The sequence below is a fragment of the Trichechus manatus genome, unplaced genomic scaffold (genome assembly GCF_000243295.1).
Source record: "Trichechus manatus latirostris isolate Lorelei unplaced genomic scaffold, TriManLat1.0 scaffold00068, whole genome shotgun sequence".
NCBI lineage: Eukaryota > Metazoa > Chordata > Mammalia > Sirenia > Trichechidae > Trichechus > Trichechus manatus.
In genome coordinates, this window is record NW_004444004.1 from 7,295,692 (window position 1) to 7,317,419 (window position 21,728).

Here is a 21,728-nt window from a genome sequence, read left to right on the forward strand (position 1 = left end):
GGCCCTTAAGAATTATGGTAAATCCACTCTGCCTGTGCTCTATAAATGGAACAATAAACTCTGGATGACAGCACATCTATTTACAACATGGTTTACTGAATATTTTAAGCCCACTGTTGATGCCTACTGTTCAGAAAAAAAGATTCCTTTCAAAATATTACTGCTTATCAATAATGCACCTGGTCACCGAAGAGCTCTGACGGAGAGGTACAAGGAGATTAGTGTTGTTTCCATGCCTGCTAGCACAACATCCATTCTGCAGCCCAGGGATCAAAGAGTAATTTTGATTTTAAAGTCTTATTATTTAAGAAACACATTTTTTAAGGCTATAGCTTCCACAGATAGTGATTCCTCTGATGGATCTGGGCAAAGTAAATTGAAAATCTTCTGGAAAGGATTCACCATTCTAGATGTCGTTAAGAGCATTCATGATTCATGGGAGGAGGCCAAAGTGTCAACATTAACAGGAGTTCGGAAGAGGTTGATTCCAACCCTCATGGATGCCTTTGAGGGGTTCAAGACTTCAGTGGAAGAAGTAACTGCAGATGTGGTGGAAGTAGCAAGAGAACTAGAATTAGAAGTGGAGCCTGAAGATGTGACTGAATTGCTGCAATCTCATAATAAAACTTTAATGGATGAGGAGTTGCTTCTTATGGATGAACAAAGAAAGTGGTTTCTTGAGATGAAATCTACTCTTGGTGAAGATACTGTGAACATTGTTGAAATGACAACAAAGGATGTAGAATATTACGGAACTTAGTTGATAAAGCAGGGGCAGGATTTGAGAGGATTGACTTCAATTTTGAAAAAAGATCTACTATGGGTAAAATGCTATCCAACAGCATCGCAAGCTACAGAGACATCTTTCATGAAAGGAAGAGTCAACCGATGTGGCAAATTTCATTGCTGTCTTATTTTAAGAAATTGCCACAGCCACCCCAACCCTCAGCAAACATCATCCTGATCAGTCCCCAGCCATCAACATCGAGGTAAGTCCCACCAACCAAAAGATTACCACTCCCTGAAGGCTCAGATGCTAGTTAGCAATTTTTAGCAATACAGTATTTTTTAATTAAGGTATGTATATTTTTTTAGACATAATGCTATTGCAAACTTAATAGACTACAACATAATGTAAACATAACTTTTATCTGCACTGAGAAACCAAAAATTTCATGTGACTCGCTTTATTGCTATATTCACTTTACTCTGGTGGCCTGGAACTGAATCTGCAGTGTCTCCGAGGTATGCCTGGATATGGATAATCATTTATTTAAGCAGTCTCCTAGGGATAGGAAAGGAGCCCTGGTTGCACAGTGGTTAAGAGCTCGGCTGCTAGTCAAAAGGTCAGCAATTCGAATCTACCGGCTGCTCCTTGGAAACTGTATGGGGCAGTTCTACTCTGTCCTACAGGATAGCTATGATCCGGAATCGACTTGATAGCAACGGGCTCTAGGGGTGGGCATTCAGAGTATTTCCAATCATTCACTATTAAAAACAATGCCTGAATCAATAATCAATATCCTTATTAAGTTATGTGCACCTGCAATACACACACATGCCATACATGCACATACAAACACATTTAGAACAGTTTTGTGAAAAGGATTTGTTGGGTCAAAGGGTATGCAATTTTAAATTTTTATAAATACTGCCAGGTTTGCATCCCAAAAGGCTATACAAAATTTATATTGTCAATAATTGTGTATGAAAGAACCCATAATATCCTAGCCCAAACTGGCTATTATACACCTTTTTAAATGTTGCCAATCTGATGGGAGAAAATGTTATCTTTATTTTATTGTACATTTCTCTAATTATTTGTGAGGTTTATCATTTTATATCAATTGGCTTTTGGTGATTGTTCAGTGAATTTTTTGTTCACATTCTTTGCCAAATTTTCTATTTTTTCTTACTGATTTGCAGCAACTCTGTATATTTTGGATGCTGATACTTTGCCTATTATTTATGCAACAGGTATATTCTCACACCTTATCATTTTTCTTTATTTTTAATAGTCATTTTCATTGCATAATATATATTAATTTTATTGTGTTTAAGTGAAAGTTTACAGTTCGTTAGTTTCGCATACAAAAATTTATACACACATTGTTATGTGACCCTAGTTGCTCTCCCTATAATGTGACAGCACACTCCTCCTTTCCACCCCAGATTTCCCGTGTCCATTCAATGAGCTGCTGTCCCTTTCTGCCTTTTCATCTCGCCTCCGGACTGGAGCTGCCTGTTTAGTCTCATACACCTACTTGAGCTAAGAAGCACTCTCTTCACGAGTATCATTTTACGTCTTATAGTCCAGTCTAATCTATGTCTGGCTTCTGGAATGGTTTCAGTTCTAGGTTAACTGAGAATCTGGGCGCCGTGTCTTAAGGGGTCCCTCCAGTCTCAGTCAGACCATTGAGTCTGGTCTTTTTACTAGAATTTGAGTTCTGCACCCCACTTTTTATATTTTAATTTTTATGCAGAAAAATCTGTCAACCTCCATTTATAGATTCTGGATTTTGTGCCTTTTTCTCCTCTAAAATTTTTTTTTTAATTTACAGTTTTTAAATATATTTAACTCCTTAATTCATCTGGACTGTTTTGAATATGTGATGAAACGAAGGTGTGCATTATTGTTTTTTAAGTGGACAGTTACTTGTACCAATTCCATGTATTGAATAGTCTGTTCCTGTGCCAGTACAACATTGTTTTAATTACTATCTGGTTTTTTAGTGTTTAGATGTCTGGTATGGCAACTTCCCCCTCATTATTTTTCTTTTGCCAAACATTATTGACTATTTAGGTGGATTTGTCTCCTTCATATGAATTTCAGAGTTATCATGTTAGTGTTTCGATTAAGATGGAATTTATTAAACAATGATTGTCTGCATTTGTTTGATATATAGATAATGTAAAAGAGTGGTAGTAGATCAACTAATTAAATGTAATTCCAGTGACTATGTGTAGTGACCAGATTGATAGAAATGTTTCTTGGATTGATCAAACATTTGAACAAATCGAGAGGGGAAGTTCTCTACACAGTACAAGAGTAGCCACATTACGTAATATTAAGAATCCTGTCCAAAACCTGATATCTATGCTATCCAACATGGTAGTTTAGCGCCACATGTGACTACTGAGCACTTGAAATGTATCTAGTGTAATGGAGGAACTTAATTTTTTTAATTTGATTTTATTTTGATTAATTTAATTTTAAATTTAAAACCTGAAACAGTATAAAATATGTTTTATGTCAAACACAACTTTATTGTTTGGACAGGCTTTAATTTCACTTTTATCATCGCTTTGCATAAGATACTATTCTTCTATCATATTGTTCATGTTAGTTATGTGTCATTTCTAGTATTACACATAATCACATCACTGATCTAGTCAGTGTCAAGAGATTGATTTAATTCTAATGATTTTTTCTAAGCAAGGATATAAGGTTGTAATGTATCTCTCTGCATTTTTTTTCTATGCAGACAGTATGATTTACAGGGATATCTATGTAAATGATAATGGGTAATTATATTGAGATAATTATAAGTAAACTACTTTTTTGCTTTAAAAAATAAGTATAGACAAATGTGAAATTTAAAATGAAGGCATACACTGATGCAGAATGGAGTGGAGATGCAAGAGTTAATACTACAACCAGAACAATAAAGAAAAAAAGAGACTGGAAGAAGCTATGTTGTAAATTTCACAATTAGCTATAACAGGGCAAAGGGGAAAAGCTATTTATTGTTTAAAAAAATAATAAACTGAGCAATATTAAGTAATATTTCGGCCAAAGCAGTGGATTTGATAAGAAGTTGCTTTTCTACAACCAAGAAGAAATAAGTGAAACTAGTTGCTTGGAATTAGAATTAAATGTCCAATAAAACCATATAAATTATTTTTAATACAATCTGAGCTAGTAACTTTGACCAGCTATAGAACAACTTGGATTTTTGTACAAAAAAATAAAAAAAACTATGTTAAGATGAATAGGTGGGAAAAAAGTATGTCAGTTATAGACATTTTGTTAGAAATTTACATGGAAAAGAATGAAAAGGTATTTTAAAATAAGTGAAAGATGTTCAATTAAGCCACCAAACAAATGCCCATAGAATATAAGACCTTTCTAGTAATATCACAGATCAATTGATTCAAAATTTGAAAAACTACAAATACTTTTCTTTAGGCTTTAATCTAGGACTAATTTTCCCCACTAAAAAAACAAACAAAAAACAAACCCATTGCTGTCGAGTCGATTCTGACTCACGGTGACCCTATAGGACAGAGTAGAACTGCCCCATAGGGTTTCCAAGGAGCAGCTGGTGGATTTGAACTGCTGACTTTTCGGTTAACAGCCAAGCTCTTAGCCACTACACCACTAGGGCTCCAATTTTCCCCACTACTCAGATGATTTTCTTTTGAGTACTCTTCCCAATGCCCCAAGGAAATACTAAGTTGTCCAGTTTGGCTGGTGTGAAAACAAGTTATATCTGACCAAGTTTGAGCTCCAGGGATAGTTCCTCATGATCATTTCAGGTGATTCATTTCTTTGTCTTGGGTAGATTCCTCACTTGCATGCACCAACTAGTACTCAGTTGAAGACCCAAGGCCAACCCTCTCCAGATCTCTGGAGCTTTCTCCCTCTGCAGGTCTCTATTCTACGGTATTCTTCCTTGTAAAATCTTGCCCCCTTTTTCTACTTAAACTCCCATCTTTCTCTCCTCAACTGAGGGAGATACCTGGGCTCTTCTTGAGGTTGCCTTTCCCGCACTGTGATCTGCAAATTCTCCCCAGGCAGTGATTTGGGGACAAGAGAAAGGCTAATCTTGTTTTTCCCATCTCTTAGTGGGTACCTCTCTTTCTTTGATTGTCAGTCTCTGAAACCATTGGTTCATATATGTTCTCTGGTTTTTACTTGTTCTGTCTTTTGTGCCTAGTACTTCATCTTAGCTGAATGTGGAAGCTTCAGCTTGTGTTCCTAATTAGAGTGCTATGCTGTATTTGAAAGTGGCTAACTATATGTGTTGTCATGAATAGGGTCACATAGACGTATGTGTGTGTTTTATGCATATCTACCTGTGCGTGTATGCTCACATGAACAGGTGTGTGCTGCTAACCAGAAAGAAAGGCAAAGGGAGAAAAAATAGTCATGTAAGGAAATGAGGTATTCCTAGTCAAAATCCTGTGGATGGTGTCACTGGATGGTGTCAATGGATAGTGTCAAAGAAAAGCAACGGCAGGAATCCTGCTCACTTTTTTAGTGCTAAGTTTGATGAGGTGTTGTTATAGGTGCTGTCAAGTTGGTTCCAACACAAAGTAACCCTAAGTACAACAGAACCAAACACTACCCAATCCTGTGCCATCCTCACAATCATTGCTATGCTTGAGCCCATTGTTGCAGTCACTGTCAATCCATCACCTTGAGGGTCTTCCTCTTTTTCGCTGACCCTCCACTTTACCAAGCATAATGTGCTTCTCCAGGGACTGGTCCCTCCTGATAATATGTCCAAAGTATGTGAGATGAAGTCTCACCATCGTTGCTTCTAAGGATCATTCTGGCTGTACTTCTTCTAAGACAGATTTGTTTGTTCTTTTGGCAGTCCATGGTATATTCAATATTCTTTGCCAACATCACAGCTCAAAGGCGCCAATTCCTTTTCAGTCTTCCTTATTCATTGTCCAACTTTTGCATGCATATGAGGTGATTGAAAGCACCATGGCTTGGATCAGGCACACCTTAGTCTTTAAGGTGACATCTTTGCTTTTTAACGATTTAATGAGGTCTTTTACAGCAGATTTGCCCAATGCAATATGACATTTGATTTCTTGACTGCTGCTTCCATGGGAGTTGATGGTGGATGCAAGTAGAATGAAATCTTTGACGACTTCAATCTTTCCTCCATTTATCACATTGTTGTTTATTGGCCCAGTTGTGAGGAATTTTGTTTTCTTTATGTTGAGCTGTAATCCATACTGAAGGTTGTAGTCTTTGATCTTCATCAGTAAGTGCTTCAAGTCCTGTTCACTTTCAGCAAGCAAGGTTGTATTACCTGCATAACGCAGGTTGTTAATGAGTCTTCCTCCAATCCTGATGCCCCGCTTTTCTTCATATAGTCCAGCTTCTTGGATTATTTGCTCGGTATACAGATTTAATAGGTATGTTGAAAGGATACAACCCTGACACACACCTTTCCTCACTTTAAACCACGCAGTATCCCCTCGTTCTATTTGAACAACTGTCTTTTGATCTATGTACAGTTTCCTCATGAGCACAATTAAGTGTTCTGGAATGCTCATTCTTCTCAGTGTTATCCATAATTTGTTATGATCCACACAGTCAAATTGTCCAATTCTGTATAGTGTTATATAGCATATGAAGCTTATCCTAGTTCACCACGTCTTCAAATGAAAGAGAATTTTTTTAAGAAAAAAAAAACACTCCAAAATGATACTACTTCAAAATATACACCAATACATTCTGTTAATATTGGTGTTTAGCTATTCCAAACATACGTCCAAAATAAAATTGTAGGCTTATTTTTTCCTTAATATTTCAACATTTTAATATAAAAAATGTCAAGCATATAAAAATGTTGAAGTATTTGTACAGTGTTCACTAATATTTCCATCACCTAGATTCACAATTTACGTTTTACTACCTTAGATTTTATCACATATCTGTTCCTCTATCCATCCTTCTATATATCCATAATCTGTTTCATATTTTAAAGAATTTAAAGGTAAGTTACAGATATCAGTATACTTTCCCTTAAAAACTTCAGTCTATGTATCATTAACTAGATTTAAATGTTCGGGTTTTTTTTTTTTTATTTATACGTGTATCATTCTATACTTGGTGTCGGAAAATGCATACAAATATGTATCTCAAACATTTGTCAAGATGTAGAACAATACCTTGATACCCCACATTTCCCCCTTGCTTCTTCCCAGTCTTATCTTGCCCTTACCCACCAGAAACAATACTGCTGTGATATTTGGTCCACTGCAGATTTTACTTGCCTTTTCTAGAGCTTCACATAAATGGAAGCATACATTTCATACCCTTTTGTGTAAGATTTCTTTCACTCAGCATAAGGCTTTTAAGAATCATCCATATGTTTGCATGTATTAGTAATATTAGCAGTTTATTCCTTTTTTATTTTGTTGTTATTGGAAATATGCACAGCAAAACATACACCAATTCAACGTTTTCTATATGTACAATTCAGTGACATTGATTACATTCTTTGAGTGGTACAACCATTCTCACCCTCCTTTTCTGAGTTGTTCCTCCCCCATTAACATAAACTCACTGCCCCATATGGTTCCTATCTAATTTTTTTGAGTTTCTGTTTTCATTTTGATTCCATATAGATAGTTCTCAAAAGATCATAATGCTCAAAGCAGACATTTTTTACTAGTTAAGCTAGACTATTCTTTGGTTTTAAGAAGACGTCAAAGGATATTTTTGGTTTAAGGTTTAAAGATTATCTCAGTGCAATAGTTGCAGGGGTTCATCCTTTTTATTACTGAGTAGTATTCTACTGTATGAACATACTAAATTATATTTATTCATTCTCCTATTAATAGAAACATGACTTATGGTTATAAAATATTTAGGAAGCACTCTGAGAGGTATTTCATATTCTTATTTTCTGTTTCTGTAATATATGAAAATTGCCATGTTATAATCAATTCAGATTTGCTGTTTTCTCTCTATAGAAAGCTTTGGAATTTTTGAGATGCTCAGTTCAAATGTGTAGGATAGCTAAATTCTATAATGACTTGTCAGCCCAAAATAAGTAATTTCAAGTTGCCCTTTTGAAGGAAAAATGTTTATTTCTGGAGAAAATGTTCCTACAAAATTTGAAAAGCATCACTCTGCTCTTTAATATATCATTACAAATGAAATTTATCTAGCTTAGGTGAACAAAATGATACACGATCCCACGACATGAGGAATAAAATAGAACGAGCATATCTGAATATTAAGTTTCTGTTACAATTTTTTACACGTTATGTTTGAAATATCTGTGAGACCTTAAATAAGATTTACAAATAAGGATGATAAAGATGGATACTATTATATTTACATCCTTGGCGGCCATTTAAGACTGGTTTTGTAGACTGGGGTTGAACAAATGTAGACTACTCTCTTAAGACATTTCATGATGAAGGGAAAAAAAGAGATTTGATAGTAGTTGAAGGAGTAGATTTTGTTAGGAGAGAAAATTTTAAAAACAAAATGTAGGAGCCTATTCATGTTTGTAGACCAAAGGGAAGGATCTCATAGAGACAACAAGCAATTCCGTCAAGAACACAATATAAATATTTAACCTTAGAAAGGAAGATGTACATCTCTTTTGGGGCGGGATAGGAAAGAAGTGGTCAAGCATACTCATGATTGTGAGGATGATGCAGGACCAGGCAACATTTACTTCCATTTTACATAAGGTTGCTATGAGTAGGAGCCAAGCTGACAGCCCTGAACAACAACAGGAAAGAAGGAGGTAAAGATATATCACTAGTTTATTCACTCTATCTGAAGAAAGTATACAATTTGTTTTTTAACCTAGTGTGTGAATGCGATCCTGATCTTTGTTGATGTTGTTAGTTATCTGAACAACTAAACTGGGGAAAAAAAAGATCAACACATGCACATACAGATACAGAAGATGCGGGAAAGAGAGATGAAAGTATGTTCAAGTGGCTTCCTTTGTCTTACTGGGTCTAGAGCACTTGTTTTTCATTACATAGATCTTTGCTTTGGAGGGGGAGTTACAATGCAGTGAGTAGAACCGTGTTACTAGATGATAACTGTTATTGTATTAGAATATAAGAAGTATTTGGGGAGCATAGCCAATAAAAAGTGAATTGTCTGGGACAGGTCAGTAAAAGTTTTATGGGTGAGGTGAAATGTTGCCTCTGTTTTGTTTCTGGGGTAGGTAGACTCTGAATTCCAATAAAGTAGCAAGATTACAGTAAGATGAAAACTCATGATTGATTGCCTCACCCCCACAAAGCACATCACATAAGTTTTCAGTCTCTAATTGCTTTTTGTTTTCAATGTAGTTCATTTTTTTCTGCTTTGATGCAAGATGTTACCATATAGTTTTCCCTAAAGTGAAAGAGATTAGTAATAACTATTGGGTTATTATAGCAGACATAATGCTTTAAAACATTATCTCAAAGTATTAAATTCATGAGTTTTATATATTGCTACTCTCCATCTTTATCAGTCTCCTAATTAATGGCTGAATCTTTCACTTCTATTGGCAAGCACCTCAAATCAGTGCCATAGTCATGGAGTCATTGAAGGAAGCATTTTATATTAAGGTATAAAATGTTTAGGATTGGCATTATTTTCCTGGTAAATAGTAACTGTCATAAAAGAAGAAAATTTGTACATTGTAGCTGTTGCTAATAGTCAGCTTTTAGTAATTTAAGTGGCATGAATTGCTTTTGAGTAATTATTGATGATTCAGTACGTTGTGAAACATGTTTCAGCTCATTGAGGGTTATGACATGTTCATACAGGAAGGAATTTTCTCTTGCATTGAACAAGCACTTTGTTATGCTTATTCATTCTATTTCTAGGTGACTGATGCAGCATAAAGGGTTTTGGAAGTTTTCTCGTCATAATTTGAGGGTCAACTAGAAAAAGAACAAGAGGAGAAAATGGAAATAAAGACAGACAGCAATGTGGATGATAGTTATTTTTAAAATTAAAATTACTATTTTGATTTTTTTTTCATTTTCAGTAGTGTTCATGAGGTAGAAATCACAGACATTGAGAAGAAGCCATATTATCAAGAAAGCTTATGGATTCTCTCTTGAAATGAAAAGATTTATTTCAGTAACATTTTGTAAAAATCAGCCACAAGTTGTTGCTTATAGTCTTTAATCCCATGTGACCCTGCCACTGTGGTCACATCTGATTGGAAGAGGGATTGATGCTAGCTAACACTCTATAAGTGGCCAGGGCAAGAAAACTCTACCCATTAGAAACACTTTATATTAGATATTGACCAGTTGACCTAAACAATGCCTCTTCTATGGGGAATTTGAACATGAAATATATGGTAAAAATCCAGCAGAAGCAGAAAGAGTAAAGAGAGCTAAAAACTGAGTTCCAAAAATGTTGGCGTGCTGGGGATTTTCTTAGGCCACTAAGTTTGCTGTGGTATCCTGAATGATGTTTCAAGTCTCCATGAAACCAACCATTAGACTGTTTATACTATTCCTTGTGTTTCCCTATGTCTGTATGTAGCCTTATAGCAAACCTTCATCACCTGAGATAACATATCCGTGCCTTTGTGTTTTATACCTTGAAAAAAACCGAACTAGCATATCCTTAATTTTGATTCTACCATGCCAAGTAAACCTAATTTTCAAAGCTGACCCATTATTATGGAGCTGTTTCTTATTTTTCTGGGTGTTGTCAGCTGCCATTGAGTCAACTGTGACTCATAGCAACTATATATATACAACAAAATGAAATGTTGTCCAGTCCTGCATAATGCTCACATTGCCAGCATGTTCAAGTCCATCATTATGGTTATTGTGCCAGTCCCTCTCATCAAGAGTCTCCCTTGACCTCACTGGCCCTCTATTTGACCAAATATAATGTCCTCCTCCAGTGACTTATCCCACCTGATGATGTATCAAAAGCAAGTGAGTCAGACACTATTCTGTTGTTATCCATAAAGTTTTCATTGGCTTATTTTTGGAAGCAGATCACCAGGCTTTTTTCCTAGTCTGTCTTAGTCTGGAAGCTCAGCTGAAATCTGTTCCCCGTTGGTGACCTTGCTGGTATTTGAAATACTAATGGCATGGCTTGCCGCATCATAGCAAAACACAAGCCACCACAATACCACAAACTGACAGACAGGTGGTAGATTTTCCTGGTTAGCAGTGTTCTAATGTTGGTGTCTGTTTGATAGCCTTATTGGACCATGGAGAGAGAAAGAAGAGGAAAGGCTCTAGTCTTGGTCCCCAGGCCCTGCTTTCTGGATCAACTATGTTGCATTCTATTCTTCACAGAGGTCCCTTCCTTGGAGTCTACCTATGAGACCTAAGAATTGATCAGGCAAGGAGAGCCATCACATCTAAGAGGTACTTCTGGCTATATGATTACACAAGTCTACTTTATGACTCTCCTAAATTCAGAGGACGTGGTTGTTCTCTAAATTAAGAAAGAACTCTGATTTTCCCTCAGTTCCATGGAAGAAAAACCTGCTGGTTCAAAAAAGCCCGAAACTAACACGGAAAATTCTTATCAGAAAATTCGCATTTGCTTTTGCGGATTGCAAGTGTCTCAAAATGAAGAATTTATAATGAGAAACAATTTGATTTTCAATAGCTTAATGAAAAAGATATAAATAAAACTTCAAGTAATCAGAATGATGGGAGGAAGGGCTATGATTTTCAGTGTATTTACATGTTTTTCCTTAACTGAAATTATTTCTCAATTATCTTTTTGTTTACAGGTCTTGTTGAAAATCTCCTAAAAATGTCTGAAGTTATTTTTCCTAGGACTAACATTGTTTCTTTGATCCTGGAGAATATTGCACTACTCTGATCTTCTATGGTCATTAACCAGGACAGAAAACTCGTGAGGAGTTTGATGTAGGATTTACTTAGTACACAATCTTGAAAAAATTTGCTCTTTGTAGATGAAAAATGAAATTCCTGATATGAAACTTTATTTTGATCTGTATTTTCCCCTTAAATATGGAGACAGAAAGATAAAACCTGTTGAGTAAGTTTAACAGTTGTGGTCCTGTGTATCTTTTCCAAAGTTACAGTATGATTCCCCCTGCTGCCCACTTAACAAACATCTTGGCGTAACACTGCAACATAACATCATGTTTAACCAGTGAGGGAAAATCATAACTGTCAGAAATAGCTCAGTTGGCATAACACAGTTTATGAAGACAATGTTCTACATTCTACTTTGGTGAGTAGCGTCTGGGGTCTTAAAAGCCTGTGAGCAGCCATCTAAGATACTCCACTGGTCTCACCCCTTCGGGAGCAAGGGAGAATGAAGAGAACAGGATACAAGGAAAAGATTAGTCCAAAGGACTAATGGACCACAGCTACCAAGGCCTCCACCAGACTGAGTCCAATACAGCTAGATGGTGCCCGGCTACCACCACTGACTGCTCTGACCAGGATCATAACAAAGGGTCCTGGACAGAGCTGGAGAAGGATGTAGAACAAAATTTTAACTCACAAAAACAGACCAGACTTACTGGCCTGACAGAGACTGGTGAAACCCCGAGAATATGGCCCCTGGACACCCTTTTAGCTCAGAGGTGAAGTCACTCCCTAGGTTCACCATTCAGCCAAAGACTAGACAGCCCCATAAAACAAAATGAGACTAATGAGGCACAGCAGTCCAGGGAGAAGGACTAGAAAGCAGGAGAGGACAAGAGAGCTGGTGATAGGGAACCCAAGGTTAAGAAGGGACAGTGTTGACATGCCATTGGGTTGTTAACCATTGTCATAAGGCAATATGTGTACTAACTGTTTAATGGGAAACTATTTGTTCTACAAACCTTCATCTAAGGTCCAAAAAAAAAAAGAATTATCTATGTGAGATCAAATTGACAACAGCAACTCAAAAGGTTTGATGGGAAGCCTAGGGGACAGTGAGTTGAAGATAATGGTGATGGAATAATTTAGAAAAGGATAGTGAGAATAGCAGCACAACTGGAAGAATGTAATTGATGTCACTGAATTGTACTTGTAGAAATTTCTGAAATGGTGTATCTTTGGCTATGTATATTTTCACCAAAAAAAAAAGGTTGAGAAAGGAGAGTGTTGACATGTCGTGGGGTTGTTAACCAATGTCATAAAACAATATGTGTACTGACTGTTTAATGAGAAACTATTTGTTCTGTAAACCTTCACCTAAAGTACAATAAAAAAATTAAAGAAAATAAATAGGATAGAAATTACCTATGTAAATTGTGAAACTTAAGTGACTGTTCAATTTGTTATGCCACAGAGTAAAAAAAAAATCATTAGACTAAAAAGCTAAAAACAAATATAAACTCTGACAAATCCTGCCAGCCATCTTCATATACACTTAATGCCTCTGATTCTGGTTGTTGGAGAAATCTGGGGTTCTAATGATGTGAGGGTTGTTTGTGAATATTGTTAAACTGTGGAGAGATGTAAATGTTCCTTCCATTATATACACTATGCTGGATGGTTTTACCATAATTCCAAGCACGAGTTCCAAGATAAATAAAAGCCCTACAGCCCTGAATACAGTGTCTGAGCTTGAGTTTCTTGATCCACGTTGCTACCACATCTGCTTCCTGAAGTCACAGTGATCTGACACTGAGCTACTGAGCTGAGTAGAGATGTCCTGGAAGCACATAGAGAAGTTGATATCCCAGGGTGCATTATTTTGAGGAGTTTGTGGCTCAGCTATGACATTAAGGAAATCTCTTTGTTTTTGTTCCCTCATCTGTAAAATGAGAAGAGAATTGACTGACCCAGAAAAAAACATTTTAGGGAGATTATTCATTAATCAACGTGACTGAAAAAAAAAAAAAGACAAATTACACAGAAGTTAAATTCAGCACTGCTAATGGTACATTAATTATGGTCCATAACCAGGTCTATTGATATAAGTTACATGCAGAAGGAACTGCTATACGTTTTGATTATGTAGTTACTTCCTTAATCACCAGAACACAGTGTGTGACATTTTAGACTGCTTTGTAATCTGAGATAGTGTTGAGAGAAAGACAGAAAGAGAAGAAAGAGAGATACATATTACTTTCTTTATATGTCTTAGCAGATTGATTCTGCAAGCTTCAAACTGAAGATTCACTGAAATTTTATACATATATTTCTACTCTGTCCTATGGAGTCGCTGAGTCGGAATCGACTTGACGGCAGTGGGTTTTTGTATCTATAAAAACCATTGCTTTGAAGTTGATTCTGACTCATAGAGACCCCATAGGGTTTCCAAGGCTGAGCACTTCAACCACTGTACCACCAGGGCTCTTCATGTATATAATCTCAGTGAATCATATGTATGTATCCAGTCGAGCATAGAGCCTGACACAGAGTAATTGCTCAATAAGTGCAAATTCCTTGTCTTGCCGTGAAAGCAGTACCTTCCCTTCTCTGACAGCATCATCCTAAAAGGATCACACTCACCCAAACTGGCATTAACTTTCTTGATCACACCACCTCCACAAGCACTCTTCCTCTTTTAATGTATTAACTAGCTAATTTTACTAGTCAGTCCCCACAGCCACCTTTTGCAGATGAAGAAACTGCAGCACAGAGAGGGTTAGGTGACTTGTCTAAGACCATATAAGCCAGTTAGTAGTGTTCATGCTTGTCGTCTGCTACATGCCAAGTGGTGTGCTAGAATCTGGGGATACAATAGTAAATAAAATTGATGTAGCCCTTTACCTTATGAAACTTACAATCTAGTAGTGGAGAATAAGAGTTATCAAACCATTACACAAAAAGAAATGTAAAATCAAATCTCTGGTAGGTGCTGTGAATCAAAGGTATATATGCTATGAGAATATATAACAGGAATAACTGATAAGTTCCGAGGGGCCAGGGAGGGCTTATCTGAAGAAATTTGAGATAAGAAAGATGTTAAGGAGTTAATAACTTAAAGGTAGTGGGGAAAGTGCTATAGAAGAGTGATTTAATCAGTGAAACGTACAGAATCCTTAATGTAGGCATGTAAGCATAGAAGGGAGTCCCTGGGGGGTGCAGTTGGTTAAGGGCTTGATTACTAAACGAAAGGTTGGTGGTTCAAACCCGCCCAGAGGCATCTCAAAGAAAAAGGCCTGGTGATCTGCTTCCAAAAGTCGCAGCCTTCAAAATCCTATGGAGTGCAGCTTTACAGTGCACATATGGGTTTGCCATGAGTTGGAATCAACTCACGGCAATTTTTTCTTTAACGTATAGAAAATGCATACACAAGCACAGTGTGGCTGGAGCAGAGAAACTGCAGAGGAGTATAGTGCAAAGATGATCCTGCAGATGAAGACATGAAGAAGCTCAATCAGATCCTGGGGGATATATTAAGGAAATTCATTTTTATGCTAGAGCAATGAGAATCATTGAAAGTTTTTAAATATGGCAAACAATTTCTGTTTTTAAAAGATTTAGGTGGCAGAAGTGCTGAGAGTAGATAGGAAGGCGGGTAGAATGGAGATCAGGAGGTCAATATGGAAGTTACTGCAGTAGTCCAGACCAAAGTTGATATTGGGTCAGACAAGAATGATGGCAGTGGAGATGCTGAGAAGCAAATGGATTGGAGATATAGAAAGGGAATAAAATGAATGGAACGTGGTGATTGATAGAATATGGAAATAAAAAAAGAATGTGACTAAAATTTGGTATAACATAGAATAAAAAACCAATTCCTTAATAAAATAATTTTAATTGATACTATAAACATTGATAACGTAAGTGAAATTTATGTTTCTGTTTTCCCTTGGCTCCAATCTTTTCTAATACCCTTGAGTGCTATGTGTAAGATGTAGGCGTAAGACTCTAGCTTCCAGCTATTGGACCCAAAGTGCTTTGTTAGAGTGTCATTTTACACTTGCTTAGAAAAGAATGTCTCAGAGTGAGAAGTTAGGTTTAACACGTTTCTTGGCATAAAAATCTGTGGATACCAGATGGAACCCTGAACCCTACACCAACACAGGGTTCCGGAATGTTAAACCAAAGTGGTCTAAAAAGAAAACAAAACTCTATACAGTGACTGCTAAAGATAAGAAATGCCAAGATCTATGAAAGCAGCTACACTACTTCAAACATTTTCTGGATATAAACTTTTTAAACTTTTCCATTTTTAATTAGTTAAGGCAAGAGCTATCTGCCCTTGCTTTGGAGGGATTGTTCTTAATCAAGGTGGTGTGAACGTGGAAGAAAGTAGAATTCATTTGAAATAAAATAAAAATCTAACTTGCCTATCTTAGATTGTCTTTATGACACACTTTTGGTGACTATCAAATAGCACGAACTCTCAGTCCTTTGTGTTGATGAGGACTTTATTAGCTTAAGTTACTAGGTAAGAGGAACAATAAAACTATTGAAAGTAGGGAAACCTGAGTAGTCCTTTCTATTTGTTTCTTTATTTATCAGAAGAAGACAATAATTCCTATTTCTTAGCCCTGTTGTGAGGATCAAAGGAAATATCTTATACGCAATCACTTTGAGATACAGAAAATGTCATGCAAATACCAGGTGTTAAAATTATCATCTTTGAAGATTTAATAGATAATTTACTATTCCTCTATTCAGTTTTTCTACTATCAATATTGGGATCATTGAAATTTCCTTCTTTTTCTCAGATACATTAATCCCAGATTAATGTTACACTATTGGTGAACTAGCGTGTCTTTTGCAAATATTCCCTAATTCTTCCAGCTTTTTCAAGGCCTTATTGATTAGAATGTAAGTGGACATTATTGTCATTTGCAAACCAAGAATTCATGGTCAACAAGGAAATATTCTTATGGTGTTCTCCAGTTTTCCAAACAGCTTTTAACTAAACTTTCTTAGATTTCCTTACTGGTGACTGGAATTGAGGGTGGTGGGAGAAGTAGCCAAATGGCACACACTCTGCTTGCCACTTTTTCCTATAACTTGTTGTTTCTCTCTCTCTCTCTCCTTTTGGTTGTTGTTGTTTTGTTTGTTTTTGCTGTTGTTGACAAATTATGGTGTTCTTGTCCTACTTTCCAACATTTTACCAAAGTGCTACTGTAAAAATTACATTATGTGCTGGAGTTATGACCATATTGGGATGTAACCATGTAAATTAACATAATCAGTAGTTCTAGTCATGTAACTTTAAACAGAAAAATATGACTATATATACACTTTTTCTAATCAGGAAAAGTTACCTGATAATTAACTTACTGTCTTCTCCCAACTTACCTGATTGGCTTCGGTGTAAAAGTTATTTTATAAAGACTAGATTGTCCTTCATCTGTTCTACCAAATTTTGTCGATGAAAAATCTGTTTTTTACCAGTTTTTCTTAAAATGCTATACTCTCTATTGAAAATAACTAAAATACAGATTATCCTTGTCTAAGTTGGTTTAGTCTCAAATTATTTTAATGTTGAATTGCACATTGCTATACTCAGGACCATTATTTCTCTGTTTTGCACTTCTTTTATTCTTATATATCAATTTTAAGGAAAGGGATTTGGGCCCATATTAATGAATCACTATGGCTAAATTAATTAGAGCTTAGAAAGAAAGAGGGATTGAGAAGCTCAAACCAAATCATTAAATCAAAGGAACAATTAGGACTTTAGAGTCAGATTACTAACCTGTGGTCAAATATGTGGAGATAAGGGTAAAAAATGAACCATCCATCCTTCTACCCATCCATTCTCTGACCACTTTTCATGTGCCAGGTACTGTGTCAAGCACTGAGGATACAAAGATGAATAGGACCCAGTCTCTGAACTCAAGTAGATAACAGTTTAATCAAGGAATGTTGTTTAGTAAAGTCAGAAAGGTCAGAGATCAGATGAGATGTGTTAGGTAGGACTTTTTTTTTTTTATAGGTGTGTATTATACACCAAGCACTATGCTTGAGGATGTGGCTATATATGTATTGAATGTATGTATTTAATGTGTGTGTGTGTGTATTGCATTGAATTCATTAGTTTCTTGGACATTTTGGAAACCTGGCCCCAGGGGAGAGAGGGCCCAGGTACACTAAAATCGTCTGGATGCTATTGGCCTGTTGGGTGATTAGGAAATGGCTGCAATTAATATACATGTACACAAACATCCTATGGAAAAGATTAACTCAGAAAGGTTTTCATTAAAAGAGTTACAGTTTCTTTTAATTTATCTCTTTGTCCTAGAGATACAGGAGTTGGCTGAAACTTGGACCAAAGTCATGCTAGAAATCCAATTTACTAAAACATATCTCCCTTTATATCAGCTGGTCATTCAGGCTTTGCTAGATAATATACTCCAGCGTGAGCAGCAAAACAAAAACGTTCATTTGTTGTATGATGTAATTGAGCACTCACATTCATTTTGAAAAAGGGACCAGGCGACCTTTTTTTCTTTTGGACCTGTGTGCATGCCTTATGAAACCCAAATGCAGTGTCTGTGTAGCCTTGGTAAATTAGTATGTACTATGATGGTGTTCAATCGTAACTCATGCTTTTTGTAATCCACCAGATATGCTGCTTTTGTTGTAATAATTATTTTCATTTTGCAGCTGAAGATTGATTTCCTGTTCTTGCAACTGAGTAGCTTTTAAATGATTCCCATTTTAAGAATATACTGTAACACTTGCTTTTTTAAAATTTTTTTTCTCAGTATCCGGAAAATCATACACATGGATCCTATGGAAGGTGCCAGGCAGCTCAGTTAGATGACCTTTTACCAGCCTTTGAATTCAGAATTCAGGTGATTGTCAATCATTTGAAAGCTGTCACCCACAGTACGATAAATTAAAGGAAGAAAGTTCTTCACTACCTGATTGGGAAATGTTGAGCTCAAGTGTTCATAAAAAAATGCAAAAGAAGATTCTGTTGCACAGATGTCAAAATTAGTGTTCTAGTGTTACATTCCACATAAGATAATCATTTCCATTGTTCTTTCGTAACTCTTTATTACTGCAAAATAGTTTTTCCTCTGAAATGAAGCTATTACTTTTCTTTAAATGCAAGACGAATGTTTGTAAATTCATGATTGAGCCTAATGAGAAATCTGACTGGTGAATTTTCCGAGAAAAGCAACTGCAGAAATCCATATAGTGTAGGGCTGATGGAGAGATTCGAAACATGTTTTTAAAGCTTAAAATCAATTATAAAAAGTAACTCAGAGGATTCAAAGTCTACGGTGTGCCCTATTGATGAAAAACACTTATCTCCTGTTAGTATCTGAAGATATTTATGAATGATAATTAAGTCAAGACACAGATAAGGCACCACTAATTTATTGTGCAGTTTTGTATGTCATCAAGTTTAAGAGATTTATCTGATGATTTATTGATTGAGCAATTTGATAGAAGTTGGTTAGAAGAATCGGGGGAGCTGGGCAACATGGTGCTATAGACAGAAGCACCACACCGTCCCTCCACAGCAAAGATCTGAAAAACCAAGCCAAACAGAGAAAACAGCAATCCTGCAACCCTAAGCATCAAATGAAGAGATAAAGAACTCAGCCAAACACTGAATGGAATAAGAAACTGACAGAGAACAGAGAGTGAGGAGAAATACATGCAGAGGCCCCCTATCAGCCAATGCAGAACCGATCTGCCATCTTGGACTCCTATCGGAGATCAGTGAACAGGGGAACTTCACATAGTTTCCAGCAGGAGACAGAACAACAGTTAACAAGTGATATATATATATGCTTTCCCACCCCTTACCCTTCTTCACCCCTACTCGGTCTCCTCTACTTCCTGCAGCTACAGTCCCTTAGCCAGGAAGTGCCAGCTTCACACCAGTGCTGCTTGGATTCCACGCTCCCACACAGGCCAAATCCCTGAGTGCCTTTTGTTGGCTGCTGGTGTTGCTTTTTTCACCTTTTTTTGATTTCTTCCATACCTTTCACCACTTCTCAAATACCTGGCTCCTTGTGCCATCTTTGCTTCTTCCTGAAAGGCTGTGAAAAAGCGCTCGAATGTGAAACTACTTCCCAGCCCATGCTGTCACGCTGGTGGGATCCCAGGGCTTTTTTTTGTTTTTTTTTTTTCTGAATTGTTTTCTTGTTTGTTTCCTTTTTCTTTTCTCAAATTGGAAGCCCATTCTAGCCGGGCAGTACTGCGCTTCTTGGGACCTACCCCCTCAGTGTGCACAGACGCACAGAGGCATTCCTGAGAGCATTTCTTTTTTCATGTTTTTTGGGGTTTTTCTTGTTATTTTTTTATTTGTTAGTTTTTTTTTCTTTTCTCTCTTTTTCCATTTTTGTCTTTCTTCATTACTCAGTTTCTCCTCTCTCTATACATACCTTCTCTTCCTGTCTCCTGAATACCTGGGGCTGAGTGACACCTCTAAGCCTTCTAGCCAGACTGGACTTCACGGCCTGGTAGCAACTTCCCCAGAACTCGCTGCCACACCAGTGGGATCCCTGGGGTTTTGTTTTTCTTTCTAATTTTTCTTTATTCATTTTTTCTTTTCTTTTTTTTCTTCTTCTCCTTTTTGTTTTTCTCCACTTCTCAGTCTCTCATCTCTCCACATCTCCTTTAGAAGTCTTTTTTGTCTGTTTGCAAGTTTTTGGCTCTTGTTCCTCTCTCCTCTTTCCCACACCCATCTTAGCTCCACACATCACAATCTCTGCACTGCATCCTGCCTACCTGCACTGTACACTGAACATCAAACCCCCAAGCAGCAAAGTCATGGTCTACAGGAACCTCCCCTGCATGGATTCCTGGCCTGCCCTGTTGGCCATAGTATGTGCCAAAAATGACCCATCCCAGCAACCCCTCTTCAGCTAGACCTGGCCTGCTGTACCATATCTGACCAAGTGACCCTGCCAATTGGACAAGGAGGTGAAAAGTGTGCCCACAGAAGAGCAAACAAAGAACACAGCCCATCTTCTCAGACATAGCCAAATAAAACAAAAAAGCAGGATAAAACAAAATAATCTACAATTAATAAATGAAGAAAATAACTACCGCATGCCCGGAAGACAGCAGACAATATCAAAACATTTACAAAAACAGGACAGGATGGTTCCAGTAGACATCCAAATAAAACACCAGATGACTGACTTTCCAATAGAGGAAAAGGCACTAGAACTACCTGATAGGGAATTCAAATATCTAATATTCAGAGCTATCCAAGAGTTGAAGCAAAAAAGCAGAAAAAATGAGGAAAAAATACACAACTTCATGGAAAAGGAACATAAATTCATGGAAAAAACAGACAAAAAAATGGAATAATTCAGGAAAATAATGAAGGAACAAAATGCCAAAATAAGTTCACAACTAGAAATCATACAAAAACAATAATTAGAAATCCAGACGATAAACAGCAAGATTTCAGAAATGGACAGTGTCATAAAAGGGCTGAGGAGCAGGTTTGAAACAGTGGAAAATAGGATCAGCGAAACTGAAGACAAACTTTTGGCTACAACTCTGAGGAAAAATCAGAAAGAAGAATGAAGAAAAATGAAGAGACCCTAAGAATTACGTGGGATATGATCAAAAGCAAAAATTTGCAAGTGGTTGGAGTTCCAGAACAGGGGGAGAAAACAGAAAACACAGAGAGGATCACTGAAAGACTGCTGACAGAAAACTTCCCCAATATCATGAAGGATGAAAAGCTGACCATCCAAGAAGCACAATGAACCCCCTTATAGGATAGATCCCCCCAAAAAACACCAAGGCATATCATAATCACACTTGCCAAAACCAAAGACAAAGAATCCTGAGAGCAGCTTGAGAAAAACAAAAAGTCACATGCAGAGGAGAAACAATAAGACAAAACTCGGATTATTCAGCAGACACCATGCAGGCAAGAAGGCAATGGGATGACATGGATAAAACCGTGAAAGAAAAAAATTGCCAGCCAAGAATAATGTCTTGGATTTAATTATGTCCCCCCAAAAATGTGTGTATCAATTTGGCTGGGCCATGATTCCCAGAATTGTGTGGTTGGCCTCCATTTTGTGATTGTAATTTTATGTTAAAGAGGATTAGGGTGGGATTGTAACACAACCCTTACCCAGGTCACATCCCTGATC